Genomic DNA, 18,003 nt, shown 5'->3' with positions numbered 1-18,003 from the left:
TAAAACTATCACTAAGAACCACCAAACCAAAATCATAGCTGTCAACACCACTGGAATACTTGAAATGTTTCAAAGATTTCCAGTGTAACATAAGGAATAATGCATAAGAAGAAAAGTCAGTAACAGTGGCCAAAACTCTTCTTCCTTCCCTCAATCGTGCAAGTTAAATCAAGACTGTGATTCTTTTTAAGACCATAAACCTCACACCATGAAATTCTTCACCTCAGATATGTAAAGGAGAGGCCTATCCTGACTTTTAAAGGATTGTTATCCCACTTCATGATATGGTTATCTAAGAGCCTAGGAGGCTTCCAGGAAGGTCTCATGAATGGATGGATAACGAGCATCCATTCATTCATTCAGCAAATACTGATTAAGCACCCATTATGTGTCAGGTTCTGGGCTCTGAAGATACATCAATGAAAAAAAACCTCACACTCACAGATTAATGGGGGGAAAGAGACAGTAAACCAACAAATAAATTGGTATTTACCAAGTAGTGGTAAGTACCATGAAAAAAAAGTAAGGTTGATTAAGGAGGACAGGGAGATGAGGCAAGTCTTCCACAGAGTGGAGACCTGAGGCAAGAACCAGGGTATCCAGGGAACAGGGTTCCAAGCTGACACAAGAGCAAATGCAAAGACACCGAGGCTGGTGTTGGCTTGAAGTTTTTAGACAATAGCAAAGAGATCTGTCAGGCAAGGCTGGAAGTGAGGACAGGGAGGCAGCCTCATAGGCCACGGCAGGGACTTTAAGATGGGAAACTGCTGGAGCACTGCAAGCAAAAATTCTAATCTCTTTTTTAAAAGGATCAGAAAAGGAACAAGTTCTTACAAAAGTAAGACATACTGCTCACAATCTATTTGTAAGTGTTAACAAGCAGATCATAACCACAATTTTACAGTACAGTAGCACTTCTGTAAGAAAAAACATACTTACATATGGGAACAAAAAACTAAAGGGATAAATAGGAAAGTGTGGTTTCCTATGGTTTGTGGGATGACGGCTTTTTTCTTAAGCTTTTCTTAGTTTTTTTTTTCTTCTAGTTTTCTGCCTTAAACATGAGTTACTTTTGTAATTTTTGATGTCATCGTAGAAAATTTAAAGACTCACCTCCACCAGCAGAATGCCCTGGTGTGAAATCTTACTTAAATATGACCCAAAAAAAGAGGACCATTTTCTCCCTAAATTACCCTGCTTCCCATGCAATGTTTCCCTGTTACAAAGCACTACACAAATCAAGCACCAAGCCACATATCAAGGTCACAAAACCAACCTGGTTAATATGTTTATCATTACATAGAAGCACTGTGCTCTACACCAACTTTGATACCATCTTTCCAAGGCAGCAACAGAAGGGTTCTTTTCATTAATTTCCTAACACTCCTCTACTACTATGCCGCTTCTGGATTTTTCCACTGTGTGACTCTTAGAAACAAATTAAGCCCGAATAAGTTGTTCCAGCTAATGAAGTGCGCTCTTGGCTCTTTCCCCGTGGTTGAGAATTATCCGGCAAAATACCAATTGTTTTAGGACGCGTTTTCTCTTAGTTTTGAAATATCGCAATACGAAGTTACTGCAAATAAAGCACATCAAGATAACAGCATACAAGAGAATCCGTAAATGGAAACTATTGTAACCCTTTTTAAAACTGAGGCTGTACGAAGGTCTCATGAATAAATATACTATACGTCCACATGACACAGATAAAAACAGAAAGAAGTGTGCCCTCAATCCTCGTCTACACGAGCACCACCCCCACCCCCCGACCAACCCCTACAACACACAACAATTTCTCACAGGGCACAAGCCCAGGGCAATCACTGCTCAGAAATGCAAACCACGCAACTCAAAATGACTCAAGCTCTCAAAACACTTTCCACCTAAGCTCCACATCCCACCCAGCCCTCAATCACTTCCGACAGGCGTCTCTGAATGGAAATCCCAAACCCGCAGGGTTTCACAAGCCCCCAAACTCCGCTCACGTGCCCCTCGCGACATCCGGGGTGCCCAAGCCCAGCTCCGCTGCCTTCGCGTGGGCAGGTGGGGGGGGGGGGCCGGCCCCAGGATGGAGAACTCTACCGTAACCCCAAGTGGCTCGAGTCCCGGTCCAGCTGCCTCCCCGGCAGAGCGGACCAGAGGCCCGGGGTTGCCCCGTCCCCGCAGGACGCAGAGGACCCGCGGGCGCTGGGGCAAGTGGCTCTCGGTCTTCTGGCATCTCCCGCCCCACGTCGATCAGGCCGCCCCCCGCCCCGACCCCGCCGCGCTCCCCTCCCGGCTCCAGGGCGCACACACTGCGCTCACACCGACACGCACCCTCGCATGGTCCGGCGGGTTCTGCGGACACCCCCACCGCCCCGCCGCGATCCTCCAGCTGCAGCCGCGCGGCCACGGGGGGGCTGCTCGGACCCCCAGGGAGCAGCGGCACCCTCACGCCTGCAGGGCGCCCGAGCCGGGAGCGAGGTGGGGGGGGAGGGGGCGGGTGATGACAGATGGGGCGGGGCGGGGCCTCGGGGGGAAGGGGCGGAGCCTCCCGGCCCGGGGGTGCTGGCGGCTGACAGAAAGACCCGGGGCAGCGGGCGGGGGTGGCGACGCTGCGGGCCGGGCCGGGGGCCAGGCGTGGCGGGAGGCGCGCGCGCAGACACGGGGCGCTGACAGGCGGGCAGACAGACACACACACGCACACGGGGAATGACAGCCGCGGGGGCGCACGGGGTCGGCGGGCCGAGGCGGGCGCTCACCTGGCAGCGGTGGCGGCGGCGGCGCCCGCGGCCGGGCCGCTCTCCGCGCGCTCCAGGCCTCCCTCCCGGCTGGCGGGCGGCCGGCCGCCGGCCGACGCAGACCGCGCGGAGGCGGAGGCCGCGGCGGCGGCGGCGGCGGCGACGCCGGAGCCGCGGACGGCTGGGCGGCGGGGACGCAGCTGCACCAACCGACTCCGGGCCGCTCGGCTCGGCCCGGCCGCACTCGGAGGCGCTCGGCTCCGCTCGGCCCCGCTCGGCTCGGCTGGGGGCGTGGCCCGAGGCCCCCCGCCCAAGTCGCCTCTGGCGCCTGGAGGGGCGGGGCTTTCGTGCGGGCGCAAGCCCCCTGACGTCGCAGAGAGAGGCCCGTATCCCGGGCGCATGCGCGGGCGTCGCTCCCGCTTTTCTCGGCGCGGAGGCTTGACCCGGCAGGGGAGGAGCGGGGACCGGGGGCGGATGCTGCATCCCCGGAGGTTCCCAGCTTTTGTACCCCGTGTCCTAGGCTTTCTAGAGAACCACCAAAGAAAGGCCACGCCAGGCTGCACTTTGAAAAGGATGCTAGCTGGATTGGGAACCCTGACCTTGAGCCGCGGCTCTCTCCTCAGTCCAGTATTTCCCAACAAGCATCGCCTGGGAGTTAGTTTTCCTTTTATCCCACCAAAACTTTACAGCAGTTTTTTTTTTTTTCTCTCCTCTGTTTCTTAACAAGAAGGACGACTTCTGATGACTGCTTTCCGTTAAATCTTAAGGTACTTGAGAACTTTCAAGCACATCAGTCAGCCCCCTCAGGTACAGTAAAGCTCTTTTTCCACAGCTTCTGTTGTGTAACCTGTGACACCTGGGGTAAAGGTGACCCCTTTTCTGAGTTTTTGTCACACGTCCCAGGCACCTTTTTTGTTATGGAGTCCCAAGTCTGTAGCAAATATGCTCAGAAAGTGGTCCCCACCTTTAGAATCTAGGGGTCAATAAACAGTGAGCACTCTCCAGAGTTGGAATCTCACATCTGCCATATACAGCAGATTAATAATTGGCTGAGTGACTTTGCTATTTAATCTCTCATCCATAAAAGAGCAATGAAAATATCAATAATCAAGCCAGTAGAAATGACTGAGAGGATTAAATGACAGCACACGGGCAGCTTTCTGCACAGTGCCTGGTGTCCAGTAAGCAAAGCTGACAAACCACCATATTATACGATCCATGGCTGGTTGAATCCCACGATGCAGAACCAGGAGTATGGAGGGCCCACTATGCGGCTTGATCATCCATGGGTATTGGTATCCACAACAGATGCTGGAACCAGCCCCCTACAGATACTGAGGGATGACTGTACGTGGGTTATAGTCCTCTCATTTAAAACTCCCATTTAGTCAACAAACTTTTCTGAGCATCTGTTCCAACCCAACACTATGGGAAGCAGAGATAAACAAGGCACTCTCCCAACCATCGAGGAACTTGATATTTCAGAGGAGCCAGATGTGGAAAGAAACACTTCTGGAAGAAAATATGTAACACTAGATGTACGTGTCAACACTTTGGAAAGCAAAGAGAAGAACATCACTTGTTCTATATAGGAGAACATGGAAAGGCTTCCCAGCAGAGGTGACACTGAGGCTGGGTCTACAGAGTTGAAGAGGACAGGACCTCAGGCAGAGGAAAGAGTGTGCACGTAATATCTGTGTTGGGAGGTATGTGGCAAATAATGTTTACCCAAAGAGACAAATCATTTTCCTTTAAAAAAAAAGTTTTAAGTGAATTCCAGTTGATCCATATAATAATGTCACCTGCACTCACTCCCATTCAGATGAACTATCTCAAGCAGAAAAGTTGCCAGAAATACAGCTGATGCAATAGAACTACAACCTGACCTCTATTTTACTGGAATGGGCTACACCTGTGACTTCTTTGTGTCACATGTATCGATTAGGAGTTTTCTGGCTGCAAGTTACCAGTAACCCATCAACCCAGTTTAAGAAAAACAAGAGGGGAACTGATCTTAAAGCTTTTGGAAGTGGGGACAGGGGGAAGTGGGAGTGGATTCTTAGGCCAGCAGCAAGAACCCAGCTGCGCTTTTGGATGAAATGGAAGCATAGCAAGAGTTGCCAGTAAGACTCTTGAAGACTTGTTTCCTCTGCTTCCAATGGGAAATCTATCTCCCAACCACTTCCAGTGATCCAGAGAGACATGAGAGACATGTAAATCCCTGATCATTCCAATTCCAAAATCCCAGAAGAGAGGCCCTAACTGGCCTAATTTGAGTCAGGTGTCTCCCTCCACCAGAACAATCGGGGTCAGCTTACAAGTCATGAGTTTCAGTAGGAATCCACTTGTGTTGATCAAGACCATGAAAAGGGTGTTATTTTGAGTTGAGAAGGTGTCTTAAGTCCCTCACAGATCCATTGATTCTGCTTAATGGCAAAATAACAGAGACATGGAAACAGTGTCAGACTTTATTTTTTTGGGCTCCAAAATCACTGCAGATGCTGATTGCAGCCATGAAATTAAAAGACGCTTACTCCTTGGAATGAAGTTATGACCAACTTTGATAGTAAAGAGCAGAGACATTACTTTGCCAACAAAGTTCCGTCTAGTCAAGGCTATGGTTTTTCCCATGGTCATGTATGGATGTGAGAGTTGGACTGTGAAGAAAGCTGATCGCCGAAGAATTGATGCTTTTGAACTGTGGTGTTGGAGAAGACTCTTGAGAGTCCCTTGTACTGCAAGGAGATCCAACCAGTCCATTCTAAAGGAGATCAATCCTGGGTGTTCATTGGAAGGACTGATGCTAAAGCTGAAACTGCAATACTTTGGCCACCTCATGCGACGAGTTGACTCACTGGAAAAGACTCTGATGCTGGGAAAGATTGGGGGCAGGAGGAGAAGGGGATGACAGAGAATGAGATGGCTGGATGGCATCACTGACTCTATGGACATGAGTTTGAGTGAACTCCAGGAGTTGGTGATAGACAGGGAGGCCTGGCGTGCTGTGATTCATGGGGTCGCGGAGAGTCAGACATGACTGAGCGACTGAACTGAACTGAACAGAGACATTTGATCAGAAATCAGGAAAACACCTAATTTCTGCACAGTATGAAGATCTCTTTTTTTAAAATGTAGCAATCCAAGTTTTTTTTCCCAGTAAAAAGTAGGAGAGTCAGACATGACTGAGCGACTGAACTGAACTGAACAGAGACATTTGATCAGAAATCAGGAAAACACCTAATTTCTGCACAGTATGAAGATCTCTTTTTTTAAAATGTAGCAATCCAAGTTTTTTTTCCCAGTAAAAAGTAGGGAAAAGCTGGGGTGGTCTCCACAAGCCCTTTGTGATAGTTGACATTAATGTTACGTCACCAGATAATTCTGGTTTGTTTCCCAAGCACATGATAGGATTATACTTCCTCACAGCTTGGAGTCAGGAGTGGCCGTGGGACTTGTTTTGGTCCATACATTGCAAGTAGAAGCACATCACTCTCAGCCTAAACTTTAAGAGCTAGAAAGCAGTTTTTTATGCTCTCTTTCCCTCAGCCACAGCCATAGACCATGCTTGAGGAGGTGACAGCTCCATCAGTCTGGGTCCTGGAGTGAGAAAACACAGCATAATGACCCAAGCAGACATGTAGTATGAACAAGAAACAAACCTTGCCTGTTTGAAAAGCAAGGCCAGGGCTTGTGTGTTACCAAAGCAAAACCTAGCCTACCCTGACAGATGCATCTTCCTAACATCCAGTCTACTGCACTTCCCACTGTACAGTCCTGAGGTAGTTTGGGGGGGCTGGACCCGCATCTCCCACATGCAAGTGTGGAGCTTCAATTCAATTGACTGTTGGTCTTCCCAGGTGGTGTTAGTGGTAAAGAACCCCCCTGCCAATATAGGAGTATTCAAGAGACGCACGTTCGATCCCTGGGTTGAGAAGATTCCCTGGAGAAGGAAATGGCAACCCACTCCAGTAATCTTGCCTGGAAAATCCCCATGGACAGAGGAGCCTGACGGACTACAGTCCATCGCACAATATACCTTGTACTGATTGCTGCAAAGACAGACCTTTTACCCAGGATTACATCTATCAGTACTCAATATTTACCTCTTCACAACAATTGGGTAAAAGCCTTCACTCCCTCCCTGGGTGTCAGTAAGGAACCATTTCAGCTATTCTAGTACAATGAGAACAGCCAGGCTAAAGATGAAGCCAATCCATGAACTCAGGAAAAGTGGAAAGAACTGAAGAGGAAGAGTGTTGAAACGCCAACCAAAGCTTACCTGAATCCCACTTACCAATCAAGTCACATAAATCAATGCATTCCCTCTATTACTGATTCTAACTTGAGCTGGATTTTTTTTTATTAGTTGAAACCAAAAGCATTCTAACGATGGCTATTCGAATGCTACATTCACTGCACAGCTCTGAGCAGTAGCCAGTGCCACAGTTTCACAAGCGGGAGTCTGAGCTGTAAACAATAGAAGGAAGAGAAGGTAAAACATTCTCGGTGATTACTATGCCGGCTGCTTGTCAAGAATGAGGTTATCACAGTGCCTCACAGCACAGAGAAGGCAGTAACTAGCCATGAACTGAGGTTTAGAAGGAAGAGAATTCTATAGAACCAGGGTAGTGAGAGACCCCTTTAGCTTAATCAATAGTACATGGTTCGTTTCTTTAAAAAAAATAAAATTCAGTTGATTTATCTTTAGTTGTCCCGGGTCTTCATTGCTGCATGCGGGCTTTCTTTAGCTGTGTGAGCAGGGACTGCTCCTGAGTTGCAGCTCGCGGGCTTCTCGTTGCAGTGGCTTCTCTTATTGTGGAGCGCAGGCTCAGTAGCTGTGGTGCACAGGCTTATTTGCCCTGTGGCAGGTGGGATCTTCCTGGACCAGGAATCAAACCAGTGTCCCCTGCATTGCAAGGAGGATTCTTAACCACTGGACCACCAGGGAAGCCCCATAGTTCATTTCATAGTAAATCCTTCTCTTGCCTTTAAAAAGTCTGGAATTTAAAAATCCCAGATGCATTCCCATCCCCCAGAGGCAGCTAGTGTAGTGTGTAAGTAAGTAGGATTTAAACCCAGAACTCCTGAGTTTGAATCTTGTCTTCCCCACTTATTTGCTGTATGAGCTCGAGTAACTGACTTAACCCCCTAATGTTTTTGTGAGAACTGGATGAGATAATCTACGTGTTGCTATTAACATGGTGTGTGATGCATGATGAGAACTCAAAGGTTAAAAAGAAAGTCCCATCCATAGTTTTAAGTAAAGTTCTGAATCCAGTTGTGCCAATTTATTGTCTCTCTGTTCTAAATCCATCCTTCCTTGCAATCTACCCTTCCTTGCCATGCTTTGTGATGCTGGAGCTGAATTCTGCTAACATGTCTCTTTTGTCAGTGGCACAATGTTAGGCTTTGTCAGTAGAGAGGGCTAAAGGGGTGCTGCTGGACCAGAGATGAACTTGAATGTTCATAAAACCCTCCCAACCTTAGGCATTGTCTGTTCCCCACCACTCTCTTTCCCAGTAAATATGTACTGTGTACCTATTACGTACTTGGCTGTGTACTGGGTTCTAGGTGTGTAGCTTTGGATAAAACTAGAAACCTTCATGGAATTTACAGTCTAGTATGAGACATTACTTTGCCAACCAAGGTCCGTCTAGTCAAGGCAATGGTTTTTCCCGTGGTCATGTATGGATGTGAGAGTTGGACTGTGAAGAAGGCTGATCGCCGAAGAATCGATGCTTTGGAACTGTGGTGTTGGAGAAGACTCTTGAGAGTCCCTTGTACTGCAAGGAGATCCAACCAGTCCATCTAAAGGAGATCAATCCTGGATGGTCATTGGAGGGACTGATGCTAAAGCTGAAACTGCAATACTTTGGCCACCTCATGCGACGAGTTGACTCACTGGAAAAGACTCTGATGCTGGGAAAGGTTGGGGGCGGGAGGAGAAGGGGATGACGGAGAATGAGATGGCTGGATGGCATCACCGACTCTGTGGACATGAGTTTGAGTGTACTCCGGGAGTTGGTGATGGACAGGGAGGCCTGGCGTGCTGTGATTCATGGGGTCGCGGAGAGTCGGACACGACTGAGCGACTGAACTGAACTGAACTGATGTCAACGTTGATCAAATAATCAAAGATAATCAAATCAGTTAAGTCAGTTACTCCAGCTCATACAGCAAATAAGTGGGGAAGACAAGATTCAAACTCGGGAGTTCTGGGTTTAAATCCTACTTACTTACACACTACACTAGCTGCCTCTGGGGGATGGGAATGCATCTGGGATTTTTAAATTCCAGACTTTTTAAATGCAAGAGAAGGATTAACTATGAAATGAACTATGGTGCTTCCCTGGTCCAGTGGTTAAGAATCCTCCTTGCAATGCAGGGGACACTGGTTTGGTCAAATAATCAAAAATAGAAATCTTACATGGTGCCTAGTACCACAAGATCCCAGAAATAGGAGACTTTGGATCAAAGACACTTAGAGCGAGAGGTCCCTGGTGGTTCAGTGAATCCACCAGCCGATGTTGTAGATGTAGGTTCAATCTCTGGTTGGAGAACTAAGGTCCCACATGCCCAGGGCAAACTAAGTCCTAGCCTGTGCCCAGCAACTAAGACCCAATATGGCAAAAAAAAACGTTTAGGGAAATAGTTGGTGTGAGATCTAATTAAACTAGATGTATTGGTGTGCTCGGGCTGCCATAACAAAATACCTTTGACTAGATGACTTAAAACAGCAGAAAGTAATATTCTTCAAATTCTTGAGGCTGGAATCCCAAGATCAAGTTTCCAGCACATGCAGTTTCTGGTGAGGACTCTCTTCCTGACTAGCACGTGGCTGCTTTCTTGCTGTGTCCTCATATACGAGCACGGAGAGAGAAGGAGAGTGAACTTTCTGGTATCTCTTCTTACAAGGACACTAACCGTCCTGGATCAGGATCCCACTCTCATGATCTCATCCAACTTTAATTATTTCCTTACTCCCAGTATTGCCACACTGGGAGTTAGGGCTTCGACATATGAATTTTGCAGGTACATACACATTTAGCCCATCACAGTAGGAGAATATCGGAGAGGTGTGCTCCCTGTAGAGGGAACTGCTCATGCATAGACCCTGCAGCTATCCACGGTGCATGGTGGTTTAAACAAAGAGGAAGAAGGCATATAGACAATGAGACGGATAGAGGGAGGAGGTCAGGCTGCAGAGGTGGACAGGGGCCAGTCAGATCATGCAGGGCCTTGAAGGTGGTGGTAATAATTTGAGCTGCATTCTAGGAACCCGTCAATAAACACTTCAATAAAGGACAACCTGCTGGGTGCAGTTCAGAATGGAGGGCTCACAATGGATGTAGACAGAACAATAATGAAGCTGTCCAGAGCGCCCAGACCCAGCCCAGGCTATACACGTGGTGCTGGTTGGCCAGGAGGAGACACTGGCCAGCCAAGCTACCCAGAATCACTGAAGAAAACTTGCTTCTGGCCCCGGTGAACAGAGGCCTCGGATTACAGTGCCACCCTAGTCACATCCGCAGCTTCTCTACAGTCCTGGCTTCTCACCTCCCCTCCTCACCTGGTAGACCTGGTGCGTTAGTCTACCTCGGCCATGACCACCCATCTCTGTGGCTGGTTGTGTTTCCCTAGCCCTAGTCTAGCCCAGCCTGCCTTCTTCCTTTTCCCACAACAGGCCACAGCACTAGGATTCAACAAGCTGCCCTTTAATGTAAATTGGTACAGCCACTGTGGAGAACAGTATGGAAGTCCCTCAGAAAACTAAAAATAGAATTACCATATGATCAAGCAATCCCACTCCTGGGCATACCTCCAGACAAAACTATTATTTGAAAAGATGCATGCACCCCTATGTTCATAGCAGCACTATTCACAATAGTCAAGACATGGAAACAACCTAAATATCCATCAACAGAGGAACAGATAAGATATGGTACATATGTACAATGGAATACTACTCGGCCATAAAAAAGAATGATATAATGCCATTTGCAGCAACATGGATGCAACTAGAGATTATCATACTAGACAAATACTATGTATGATATCACTTATCTGTAGAATCTAAAATATGACACAAATGAACCTATGAAATAGAAATAGAAAAACAGACATAGAGAACAGACTGGTGGTTGCCCAGGGGGAGGACTTAGGAGAGGGATGGAGTGGGAGGTTGGGTTAGCAGATGTAAGCTTTTAAATATAGAATGGATAAACAACAAGGTCCTACTGTATATCAAAGGATAGTCAATATCCTATGATAAACCATAATAGAAAAGAATATTTTCTAGAATATTTTAGAATATTTTCTAGAATATTTTAGAATATTTCTAAAAGAAACATACATATGTATATGTACAGCTGAATCACTTTGCCATACAGCAGAAATTAACAGATTGTAAATCAGCTATACTTCAATTAAAAAATATTAACAAAATGCTGCCTCTGATCAATCAGATTTGACAAATCCACAACTGCCCACCCCTTCTTAGACTCCTCAGTGTGATATGCAAGTTCCCAGCCAACAAAACTCTTTACACTTTAATCTAGGATCCTGAAGAACTTTAAGATGTGAACTAGAAGTGATCCATTCCTTTCACAGATGCAGCCTGGCTTCAAGTCATCTGAGTTGTCTAGATAATGTGAAACTATGAATACAGATTAAAGGGATCCTGAACCGTAAGCACTTCAAGGGGTTAGTAGAAAAAAAAATATTAAACTCTTTGGAAAAAATTTACATCATTCTAACCTTAAGATTGTTTCTACAGGAAAAAGAGAAAGGATGAGATAGAAGCAATATTTGAAAAGATAATGTCTGAGGATTCTCTAGAACTTATGAAAGATATCTAGTCATAGGTAAGCCAAATAAATTCAAATCAGAACTACACAGTATTGTAAAGCAATTCTCCTCCAATTAAAATAAATAAATTTTTAAAAGTTCAAATCAGTATAAATAAAAATCAATCTCCATCTACACACATCACAATGAAACCATAAAAAAACCAAAGACATATCAAACTGGTTTAATATATTAATTAAAGAGCAATTTGACTGGAGCCTCTGCTGGGAAGATGGGGAGAGGAAGGGGCCAGTTTTGATCCCCACCAGGGCCATCATCACAGTTTTGATTATCTAAAGTACAAACCCACCCAGCAACAGTATTCTCATTCCCAAAGAGATTAGTATGCAGATCTGGCAGAGGACAGAAATTAAGGGAAGATCAAATAACTCTGCCAACTAGAGTTGATTATTCATCAGCTCTTTAGCAGACAGATGTGGAAGGGTTCTGGGATGAAGAGGCACCCACAGGTATGTGCAAAGACTGAAGGAGGAAATGGGAATGTGACAACACAGCAAAAAGCTTTAGAACAACTGGACTTGACTATTTTAAGGACATGACATCCACTAAAAGGAACACTCAGGAAATCATTCAGAAGACAGAACCATTAGACTCTGGCATCCCAGTGGGCACAGGTTTCTCTAATAGATTAGCAGCTACACACCACGTGCCTTTTATTCACCAGTCTCCTGAATCAGGTGACTTAGATACCTGGCGGGAATATACCAATGCATGGCAAGAAGATGTAGTCTGTCAACCAAACAAGTTCTCAGGCAGCAGAAGGCAGCAGACAGGTGAACAAGAGCAAAAGAACAATAAAGGAAGAAAATGTGACAGGAAGCACAGTGGTGTGAAAACTGGTGTGAAACTTTCACAACAAATGCTCTTCAAATGTCACAGTACCGGTGGGAGAAATATGAGCTTCACAAACCAACCAACATTCATATGGATCTAAGAATATCATCAGAATACAAATAGAATGCTTGATTTTAACGTATTCATCAGGACACCGGGATTCTAAGTCCCTTGAATTCAGTGATTGAGACTCAAAAGAATAAAAAAAGCTTATGAGAAAACAATTTCTTCTTCAACATGCTCCAACTGTAAGACAATGGTTTGCTCTAGAGAAACAATTTCAAATAGAATATATCAGTACCTCTTCAAGCTAGTGTTCCTAGCTAAATAAATGGATGTAAATAATCTTATGGTGGGAATAATGCTTTCCATCAATGTGCATAATGATACAATAAATAATTTTAATTATTATTTGGCTTCCATGATTTGTTGTTCAGTTGCTCAGTCATGTCTGACTCCATGCAACACCATGGACTGCAGGATGCCAGGCTTCCCTGTCCTTCACTGTCTCCCGGAGTTTGCTCAAAACTCATGTCCATTGAGTCAATGATGCAGTGAGCCAGAGAAAAGCGCGTGCAGCAACAAAGACCCAGCACAGTCAAAAATAATTTTTTTTAAAAAGAAACTAAGCCAGTCACAAAAAGACAAATACTACATGACTCTGTTTGTATGAAATACCTAGAATGGTGAAATACACAGGGATAGAAAGTAGAATGGGGAAGCAGCAAAGGGATGAATGGGAAACGATTTCATAATGGATGGGGCGTATCAGTTCTGCAAGATGAAAATGGTTCTGGAGATTGGCTGCACAAAAATGTGAATGTACTTAAAACTAGTGAACTGCACATTTAAACATAGTTATAATGGTAAATTTTGGGTTGTGTATGTTTTAAGACACTTAAAAAAATCTAATACAGAAGACAAAATGCAATAATCAAAAACACTTGGCTGATCGAAAAGGAGAAAAAAAGGCAAATAGGAGCAAAATCCAGGCAGGCTAAATAGAAGAGAAATAACAAGATTATAGATGTAAATGATGTGGAACCGCACTATAATACATGCTAAGGTAGAGCAGCAGACATGTACCAAAATGCTCACAACAGCATTATTTGTAGTAGCCCTAAACTGGAAACGACTCAAATGTCAATTAGTACTTGAAGGGATAAATAAATTTTGGTATAGTCACCCAATGGAATGCTGCTATATGCTGCACTAAAAGTGAATGAACTACGGCTTCACACAGCAACATGGAAGACTCTAATAAATCACATGCAGTGAAAGAAGCCAGACACCAAAGAACAAACACTTAATGGTGACCTTTATATAAAACCTATAATAACCACCAGGGGCTGCCCTGGTGGCTCAGATGGTAAAGAATTGGCCTACAGTACAGAAGACCCAGGTTCGATCCCTAGGTTGGAAGATCTCCTGGAGAAGGAAATGGCAACCCACTCCAGTATTTTTGCCTGGAGAATTACATAGAGGAACCTAGTGGGCTACAGCCCATGGGGGTTGCAAAAAGTCGAACATGACTAAGTGACTAAGCAACGATAACAAATAGCTTATCTTGGTATATATTATTCCAGATTTTTCAGGGTACCTACACATTTTTTGTTTTAACTATGGGTTTATATTGCACACACTGCTGAACTTTTTTCCTATCTTAATAGGTATTCAACATCTGTTCATTTTAATACATATAGATCTACTCCACACTTGGCCAGGAGATGGATATATTCATTAGCTTGATAGTGGTAATGGTTTCATGGGTATCTACACATGTCAAAACTCAAATCGTACTCTTTAAATACACGTGGTTTACTATACATCAGTCATACCTCAGTAAGGCTAGGAAAGTATTATGCCTTAAATCTCCTTTACTGATTTCCCCCACTTAACACTATAAGTTCCATCCATGCTGTGTATGTACACCTGACACATAGTTTCTCAGTGCTGTGTAGAATTCCAAGGTCAGCCTCTACCACAGTTTATTAACTCATTTTTGCTTCCCACTCACCTATGCCATGAACAAGGCTATCATAAATAATCTCTGCCTTGTCTTCTTATATACCTGACCAAGCTTCCTTTAAAACATATTTCAAGGAGTAAGATTGCTGAACTTTCTGCCAATGTATCCTTATTTTTACTGAAAACTACATGCTTATTGTTTATTTTACGGAAGAGCTGAGCAAGTTTCCATTCTATTCCAGCAGGACATGAGAGTTCCCAGTCTCTTCACTTGGATTTCGGACCCTTCATGCTGCAACAGGACAGAGGGCAGGGGTGTCAGTTCTTGGTCACCCCTCGTCTCCTCACTTCCCTGCATTCTATTTGACATTGACTTCATTTGCTGTGTGCTTAGTCACTCAGTCATGTCTGACTCTTTGCAAACCTTTGGACTGCAGCCCACCAGGCTCCTCTGTCCATGGGATTTCCCAGGCAAGAGTACTGGACTGGGTTGCCATTTCCTCCTCCAAGGGATCTTCCCGACCCAGGGATTGACCCCACGTCTCCTGTGTCTCGAGTTGCGGGCAGATTCTTTACCTGCTGGGCAATAGGGTAAGTCCTATATGACTTCATGGTTGCTGATAAATAATTGTTTTTCAGGCTGTGGCCATTCCATAGTGTTTAACAGATGAACTTTCTATTTTCACTTGCTTTTTAAATCACGTTTTGGGGGAGAGGTACAGGTGAGAGATGGGAGTTCTGTAGCCTGTGTTTCCACACTCTCCAGCAGACTTCAAAGGTCCCACCTACATGAAGGAGCCAGGCCCCTGTGCTTGGGCCAGTGTTTTAAGCTGCAAGGAATGTGGTGACTCAGCTGGTCGCCCAGGGACACCTCAGTGAACAAGGCCGAGGGAAGGAAGTCATTACACAGACAGCTGGGCTGTAAAATACAAAAATACTCCTCACACCAAGCTTTACGAAGCAGTGTGGCTGTGCGTCCCATGACTCAATGGGTTCTGCCACGTGGCCCCCCAGCCCCTGATATTGTAATACGTGGCACCAAGGTCAGAAATGTGGCATGCAGCCCACATTCACTCCCGGCTGCTCCTCAAGCTCCTTGGAAAACTGACTGGGTGGGGACCCCAGGAAAATCCATGATAGTCTTCTCTCTTCCACCCTATCCCATTGCTACCTGTATCATCTCTTTTCTTCTTGCTCCTTCCTCTTTAGTTCTTTTGTGTTAGAAAGTGTTTGTCACTCAGTCGTATCTGACTCTTTGCAAACCCATGGACTGTCATCCAGCCAGGCTCCTCTGTCCATGGAATTCTCCAAGAATACTGGAGTGGGTGACCATTCCCTTCTCTAGGGACCTTACCGACCCAGAGATCAAACCTGGGTCTCCTGAATTGCAGGCAGATTCTTTACCATCCAAGCCACCAGGGAAGCCCCAATTTTAATTCTCTTGCCCCTAAATAAATTTTCAAAATCTGGAATTCAGTATTTCACACCAGCAGGGAGCTTGGCAGAGACATGTGCATGTGCGGTCACATCAGTCCTGGCGACCGTATGGACTGTAGCCCTCCAGGCTCCTCTGTCCATGGGGTTCTCCAGCTAAGAATACTGGAATGGGTTGCTGTGCCCTCCTCCAGGGGATCTTCCCAATCCAGGGATTGAACCTGCGTCTCTTGTGTCTCCTGCACTGGCAGGTGGATTTTATTTGCACCACCTGGGAAGCCCCACCAAAGATACTAAACAGGTAGAAAAAATTATGCATAAGGCAAAAGTGATGACTTTCAACTCAGGAATACATACTGCTTTTCTTTTAGGAAGCCCAATGATGATGATTTGTTGATGTAATCGAGCAGGACCCTATGGGGCATATAACATTTACACTGGTACAGTGACAGCAATATTGTGTCCCTCTCCTGCTCAACAACCATCAATGGCTCCTCAGTACCTGTGGTTTTACCCCATATTCAAGGCCAGATGGGCCACCTCCTAGCACTCACTTTCTCCACTATTCATGGCTCCATCCACCACTTCAACCTACTGACGCTGTCCCTGACTCTCCTGCATATACTCCATCCCTGTACAATTCAAGGCCTATCATTAACTGATCTCTCAACAATGTTTTTACAAATTTTTTACTTACTTATTTTTGGCTGAGCTGGGTCTTTGTTGCTGCACTGACTTTGTCTAGTTGCAGCGAGCGGGAGCTACTCCCTAGTTGCAGTGCTGTGGCTTCTCTTGTTGTGGAGCACAGGATCTGGGGTGCAGCCTTCTGTACTTGAGGTACATGGGATCAGTAGTTGCAGCTTATGGGCACTAGAGTGCAGGTTCAGTAGTTGTGGTACATGGGCTTAGTTGTTCTGCATGTGGGATCTCCCCAGATCAGGGATCAAACCTGTGTCCCCTGCATTGAGATACGGATTCTTTACCATTGAGCCACCAGGGGAGCCCTAAACAGTATTTTTTAACATCTCTTATTCTATTTCTGAACAAAATTTAAAAATATTGAGCATCCATTCTAGCGTGTGTGCATGCTCAGTCACTTCAGTCATGTCCAACTCTTTGCGACCCTGTGAACGGTAGCCCACCAGGCTCCTCTGTCCTTGAGATTCTCCAGGCAAGAATACTGGAATGGGTTGCCATGCCCTCCTCCAAGGGATCTTCCCAACTCAAGGGATCAAACCACTGCTGAGCCACCGGGGAAGCCCATCCTTTTGAGACCCTCCTTGAATTGCAAAGCATAGTGAGACATGAGTCTGGATACCAGATGGAGGAGAACGGGGCCAGAAAGTACATCTAAGTAAAAAGAGGAAGAATAAGAGGTCCCTTTGCTGAAGGTTCAGCGCATAGGATAGCTGCTAAGTTCTGCGGAGGTTTCAGAACACACAGAAAGCTCCCCTTCACAGGTGGTTAATGATCTTTCAGTGTTCTTCCCTCGACTAGAAATCCCAAACAGGTTTCAAAAGGGTTCAGTCAAACTGACGTTTTTCTGGGAAGGACAGCTGGAGCCGGAAACTGCCCAGCCAGAGCCCACATTGCCAGGCAACCTGGCCAGGCTGGGACAGTGCTCAGCTCCCACCCACAGCCTGGTTGGCAGGAATAGGGGACAGCAACGGAAGTCTCCTGCCCTCCAGCCTAGGGATCCCTGACCACATCCAGAGCCTGTCCCTGAAAGTCTGGGAGGAGAGGCCCCAGGAGCCCCGCAGCCTCAGCCACATCGGCAGGGAAAGGAAACAAGGAAAGGAAGAGCAACCCAGGATCGCAGCCCAGAGCCTGGCTTCCTCCAGCCAGCAGCTGGGGAGAGGCGGGGCCGGGGCGGGGCCGGGGGCGGGGCGGGACCACGGGGCGGGGCCGGCCGTGGGGCGGGACCACGGGGCGGGGCCGGCGGCGGGGCGGGGCCATCGGGGCGGGCCAGTAGCGGAAGACGGCGGGGGCAGTTCCCTCCCCAGCCCCACCCCTTGGCCTCGGATGCCGCAACTCGGGCCTTGGAACCGCCACCTGCCCAAAACTGTGATTGGGGTCTGAATCTCTGCAACTGCCTTGAAGGTCAGAAGCGGCTGGGTCTAGGGGCGATAGGGAAGGCCTGACACCCTTGGGTCTCTGCTCGCCCCCTCCCCAACTATCT

The 18,003-nt window shown here is 46.5% G+C and overlaps 1 protein-coding gene and 1 pseudogene across 3 annotated transcripts in view; one reads left to right on the top strand and one right to left on the bottom strand.

Annotated features, from left to right (window-relative positions):
- Positions 1–18,003, bottom strand: part of ZHX3 (zinc fingers and homeoboxes 3) — a 131,430-nt gene that overhangs the window by 108,368 nt on the left and 5,059 nt on the right. Inside the window, exon 1 of one of the 3 annotated variants that reach the window (XM_055437412.2) lies at positions 2,742–2,953. The exons of 1 other annotated variant lie outside the window; for it this stretch is intronic. The gene's annotated coding sequence lies outside the window, so the exon portion shown is untranslated. Of the gene's footprint in view, positions 1–2,316; positions 2,457–2,741; positions 2,954–18,003 lie in introns of those variants that run through there. One more of the 3 variants, XM_055437402.2, reaches the window with a different exon arrangement.
- Positions 3,120–18,003, top strand: part of LOC129554895 (uncharacterized) — a 24,065-nt pseudogene continuing 9,181 nt past the window's right edge.

Source organism: Moschus berezovskii, chromosome 15 (genome assembly GCF_049115385.1).
Source record: "Moschus berezovskii isolate FMDL1 chromosome 15, NW_MosBer_1.0, whole genome shotgun sequence".
Classification (NCBI taxonomy): domain Eukaryota; kingdom Metazoa; phylum Chordata; class Mammalia; order Artiodactyla; family Moschidae; genus Moschus; species Moschus berezovskii.
Note: the sequence above shows the minus strand (reverse complement) of the source record. Positions and strands in the feature narration are given on the sequence as shown.